Source organism: Rana temporaria, chromosome 3 (assembly GCF_905171775.1).
Source record: "Rana temporaria chromosome 3, aRanTem1.1, whole genome shotgun sequence".
NCBI classification, from domain to species: domain Eukaryota; kingdom Metazoa; phylum Chordata; class Amphibia; order Anura; family Ranidae; genus Rana; species Rana temporaria.
In genome coordinates this window covers 17494515-17500705 of record NC_053491.1, presented here as the reverse complement: position 1 = coordinate 17500705, position 6191 = coordinate 17494515, and positions in this window count along the sequence as shown.

Here is a 6191-nt window from a genome sequence, read left to right as displayed (position 1 = left end):
CCAAAAATATGTAGAAGAATACGTATCGGCCTAAACTGAGGAAAACATTTTTTTTTATATATTTTTGGGGGATATTTATTATAGCAAAAAGTAAAAAATATTGAATTTTTTTCAAAATTGTCGCTCTATTTTTGTTTATAGCGCAAAAAATAAAAACCGCAGAGGTGATCAAATACCACCAAAAGAAAGCTATATTTGTGGTAAAAAAAAGGACATCAATTTTGTTTGGGTGCCACGTCGCACGACCGCGCAATTGTCAGTTAAAGCGACGCAGTGCCGAATCGCAAAAACTGGCCGGGTCCTTTTACCTGCATTTTGGTCCGGGTCTTAAGTGGTTAAATGTCGCTCTTTTTTTTGTTTTATAGCGCAAAAAATAAAAACCGCAGAGGTGATCAAATACCACCAAAAGAAATCTCTATTTGTGGGGGAAAAAAGGGACGTCAATTTTGTTTGGGTGCCACGTCACACGACATCGCACAATTGTCAGTTAAAGCGAAGCAGTGCCAAATCGCAAAAAGTGCTCTGGTCATTTGGCAGCCAAATCCTCCGGGACTGAAGTGGTTAAATAAGGTTATAAGTGGCTCACTTTGGGCCAGATTCTCAAAGGGCTTACGACGGCGCAGCGCCATGTACGCCGTCGTAAGTCCTAATCTGGGCCGTCGTATCTATGCGACTGATTCTTAGAATCAGTTACGCATAGATATCCATTAGATCTGACAGGCGTAAGGCTCTTACGCCGTCGGATCTTAAATGCAATTATTTTTTTGTCCGCTAGGTGTCGCCTCCGTCGTTTTCCCCGCCGAGTATGCAAATTAGCTAGATACGCGAATTCCCGAACGTACGCGCGGTCGACGCAGTGAAGTTGCGACGTTTACGTTAGGTTTGCCCGGCGTAAAGTCGCCCCTGCTATATGAGGGGCAACCAATGTTAAGTATGGCCGTCGTTCCCGCGTCGAAATTTAAAAATGTACGTTGTTTGCGTAAGTCGTCCGTGAATGGGGCTGGACGCCATTTACGTTCACGTCGAAACCAATGACGTCCTTGCGATGTCATTCGGAGCAATGCACCCTGGGATATTTTACGGACGGCGCATGCGCAGTACATTCGGCGCGGGAACGTGCTTAATTTAAATACTATACGCCCCCTGCCCGCCTAATTTGAATTAGGCGGGCTTGCGTCGGGTGATTTACGCTACGCCGCCGCAACTTTACACGCAAGTGCTTTGTGAATAAAGCATTTGCCTGTAAAACTTGCGGCGGCGTAACGTAAATGAGATACGTTACGCTCGCACAGTTTTGTGCGATTCTACGAGAATCTGGGCCTTTGTATCCCGTTCCCCAGCTTTAAAGTTGCCACAGGTAAATGTCCCTTTTATATTTGACATTAGCGTGAATCTGGCGTGTTCTGAGTTGTCGGAAGTTTTATTATAACTAGAAGAAGATGTGTAGGAGGAAGAGCAGAGCGATGCGATTTCATAGAGTCCTCTGGACTGTGTTAGAAGTGACAATGTTGTTAACAAAACAACCCCTATAACAGAGGCCAGTGTCAGATAACACGCAAAGCAAACTTTCCCAATTCCTGCGTTATCTTTTCCGTGAGATTAATTTGTTCTCAGCCTAGACTTCCGGATGTTCTGCGAGGTCACTGCTCCCTCTTTGTGAACTTCTTGAAGCTTTTCCCAGCACCTTCCACTCACCACTAGGGACAATGCTCTCCTTTCAAATCCTTTTCCCAAATCGAAATTCCACGTGGAAGGCAGATTTCCAAACGTTAGGCAGAACGGCGAAACTTATCGCCTATGTAAATAATGTTTAACACCGATTTTATTCCATTAGGTTTCCGCAGCTTCTTAAACTAGAGCTCTGCTAATCTCTACTTGTAAACCGATAGGCTAAGAAAATCCCCGGTTATGGTTGGATGAAGACCTTAGACTAACAAAACCTCCTTCTTCAAAACAAGAATGTTTGCAATAGGCCAAATAGAGAGGACAAGCATTGTCGGCATTTGCAGGGCCGTCTTTAACCACTTAAGCCCCGGACCAAAATGCAGCTAAAGGACCAGGCCCCTTTTTGCGATTCGGCACGGCGCCGCTTTAACTGACAATTGCGCGGTCGTGCGACGTGGCTCCCAAACAAAATTGGCGTCCTTTTTTCCCCACAAATAGAGCTTCCTTTTGGTGGTATTTGATCACCTCTGCGGTTTTTATTTTTTGCGCTATAAACAAAAATAGAGCGACAATTTTGAAAAAAATGCAATTCGCTGGATTCAGAAAGCTTTACGCCGGCGTATCAGTAGATACGCCATCGTAACTCTGAATCTATGCTGTCCTAAATTTAAGCGTATTCTGGAAACCAGATACGCTTAAATTTGGCTAAGATAGGAGCGGCGTAAGTCTCCTACGCCATCATATCTTGGCGTGCAATATTTACGCTGGCCGCTAGGTGGCGCTTCCGTTGTGTTCCGCGTAGAATATGCAAATGACTAGATACGCCGATTTAGAAACGTACGTGCGGCCGGCGCATTTTTTTTACGTATGGCTTTTTCCAGCGTAAAGTTAGTCGAACAAATAGCTGGCCTAGCCAATGTTAAGTATGGCCGTCGTTCCCGCGTCGAAATTTGAAAATTTTACGTCGTTCGCGTAAGTCGTCCTTGAATGGGGCTGGACGTAATTTACGTTCACGTCGAAACCAATACGTCCTTGCGGTGTACTTTGGAGCAATGCACACTGGGATATGTACACGGACGGCACACGCGCCGTTCGTAAAAAACGTCAATCACGTCGGGTCACCACCCATTTACATAAAACATGCCCCCCCCATCCTCATTTAAATTAGGCGCGATTACGCCGGCCCCATTTACGCTACGCCGCCGTAACTTAGGAGGCAAGTGCTTTGTGAATACAGCACTTGCCTCTCTGACTTACGGCGGCATAGCGTAAATACGATACGCTACGCCGCCTGAAAGATGCGCCGCCGTACCTGAATCTAGCTAAATATTTTTTACCTTTTTGCTATAATAAATATCCCCCAAAAATATATTTAAAACATTTTTTTTCCTCAGTTTAGGCCGATACGTATTCTTCTACCTATTTTTGGTAAAAAAAATCGCAATAAGCGTTTATCGGTTGGTTTGCGCAAAATTTATAGTGTTTACAAAATAGGGGATAGTTTTATGGCATTTTTATTAATTATTATTTTTTTACTACTAATGGCGGCGATCAGCGATTTTTTTTTGTGACTGCGACATTATGGCGGACACTTCGGAAAATTTTGACACATTTTTGGGACCATTGTCATTTTCACAGCAAAAAATGCATTTAAATTGCATTGTTTATTGTGAAAATGACAGTTGCAGTTTGGGAGTTAACCACAGGGGGCGCTGAAGGGGTTTTGTGTGACCTAATATGTGTTTACAACTGTAGGGGGGTGTGGCTGTAGGTGTGACATCATCGATTGTGTCCGCCTATAAGAAGGATCACACGATCGATGACGCCGCCACAGTGAAGAACGGGAAAGCTGTGTTTACATACAGCTCTCCGTTCTTCCGCTCCGGGGACCGATCGCGGGACTCCAGCAGCGATTGGGTCCACGGGTCCCGCGAACACGGTCACGGAGCTTCGGACCGGGTCACGGGAGCGCGCCCGCGACCCCACGGCTGGGCTTAAAGGGCAACGTACATATACGTTGATGTGCCCAGCCGTGCCATTCTGCCGACGTATATCGTCGTGCAGCGGTCCTTAAGTGGTTAATGTTGATTGGACCCTGGGCAAAAATGTTCTTGAGGCCCCCTCCCCCATGCAATGTTGCGCTCCACCTGAGACATACGATAAATATCAGCTAGACTTAAAATCAGTTCACTGTATCAGATCAGGCAGTGATTGCGATTGGTTGCCAGAGGTTACAGCCAATCATTACCACTTACTGACTGGATGCTTGAGGTTACAGCACACATTGCGGCTCACTGATTGGTTGCTAGAGGTTACAGCACATGATTTCTTCTTGTTGATTGGTTGCTAGAGATTGCTGTACAGTAATACTGCTCACTGATTGGTTGCTAGAGGTTACAGCACATCATCTCTTCACTGCAGAGGGGCATGATATACATATGAATGCCGCCTTTATTTACATATGAATGACGGTTATTTACATGTAAACACAGGGTCTGCAGGTGAGTCATCTGTACAGAACAATAGGGCAGAGTTGGGCAGCATTAGTAGCAGCACTTCACACTGAGATATCCGGACACAACACAGCAAATTTCAAGGGACGAAGGAATTTAAACTGGGATAGTTGGCAAGTATGAGGCAGCTGCTTTGGGCCCCACAACAATAACAGGGCCCAGGGCAGCTTCCCCTTTTGCCCTGCCTTAAAGACGGCCCTGGGCGTTTGCCCCTCTCAAGCCTCGTACACACTGCCGGGTTTCCCGAACGGGAAAATTGCGAGGAGAGCTTTTTGGACGGGAATCCCGGCCGTGTGTATGCTCCTTACAGATTTTCCGACAGGAAAACTGCCCAAAAACCGCTGGATGAAAAAAGAGAACCTGCTCTCATTTTTCCCACCAGGATTCCCAGCGGATTTTTTCCCACCGGCATTCCCGGCGGATTTTTCCCCGGCAGTTTATGTCAGTTTTCCTATGGGAAAAACTGCGATGGAGCATACACACGGTCGGGATTCCCGACCAAAGCTCTCATCGGAGTTTTTCCGACGGGAAAACCTCTCGTGTGTACGGGGGAAATGTTACCGAGCAGGTTCTCGGTTTTCCCCCCGGGATTTCCGACTGATCTTTTCCCGTCGGGAATCCCGGTCGTGTGTACGAGGCATCAGGGGAAATATTTAGTCTTCCTGGTCAATGAAAATTACTCCATGGCCATGCAGGCCAGATGTTGGGTGAAAAGCGTCAGAATGGGAGGAGCCAGTTAGCATTTTAGACCTTGTGACGGTATCGGTATGATATCCCCGTCAACGTTCCCTTCTTCCCATAACGAAAATCACCCCAATATTCCACGAGGAGGGATATCCCTGGAATCGCCCAGAAAGACACACATGAGACAAGCTTACTGCTTGAACAACACAGACTTTAATGTTATAACACACAGCTTATATGTCATTTCCAAAACTGTTACAATGACAAATCTCCGCCCCCCTCACACTGGGGCTTCCATACAGATGAGTAGGTAGACACGACGGGGCCGATGCTGAAACACATTTTCTTTAGACAATGACATCAATGACGCTGAGCACTAGCTGTACTGAATACATCAACCAGACCGCTCGACCCCGCATATAGAGAGATAATTACCACAATGAAGCAATCAGAATAATTAACACAAGCCACTTAAACCCAGCTCTCCTTCACACAACACAATAGATCAATTAACCTTTAGAAATAGTGAGGGGACATTAGCACATCAATAACCTGGCTAGCAGGGAGCAGTAAACTGAGACATATAGGCAAATGTATCACAATGGCCCCCCTTTTTCTCCCTGCTCCGGCAAACCCGGTTGGACCTTCCCTGGTCCAGTAGGGTTGACGGGTTCAGAGCTATTAGTCAGAGGTTAACTCCGTTTGGCATGACTGACCTCCCTTGGCAACTGCTTCAGACCCAGGTATGTCACCGGGTCGTCAGATCACACGCCGGTCAGTCCCCAAGTCTTTGTGCGATCTGCAAAGTCACCAGAAGTCAGTGTGAAGACAGCGAATGGGTCTGTGCGCCGCCGTCTAGGTGTCCCGCTATGGGAGGGGGCAGGTTATGGCTCTGAAGTGACAATCCCAGGAGATTCATAAAAAGAAAAAGTTATATTTGTTGAAATGCTGTAGCACTGGTGCTCAGAGTCCGGGGGGGGGGGGGAATCAGAGCCCCATAAGGTCAGCCACCCCCTGCTCCCTCCGCAGCCGCCGGTTCTCCTCTTGGAGCTTCTCCAGCTCCATCTCCAGTTCATGCTGCTGTGACCTCAGGTGGTTGTTCTCCTCCTCCATGCGGCTTATGCACTCCTCCAGCTCTATGTACTCACGGATCAGCTCCTGCTTGCTCATGTCCTGCAGGCTCTCCACGTGGTCCTTCATCATCAGGAACTGGGTGGTGGTGTAAGGGGCCACCGGTGGGCCCTTGGCGAACATCTCGGCACGCATCTGGGATGCCCGCTGCGACTCCCTCTCCTCCAGTCGCTTCTTCTCCTCCCAGGTCAGCTTGTT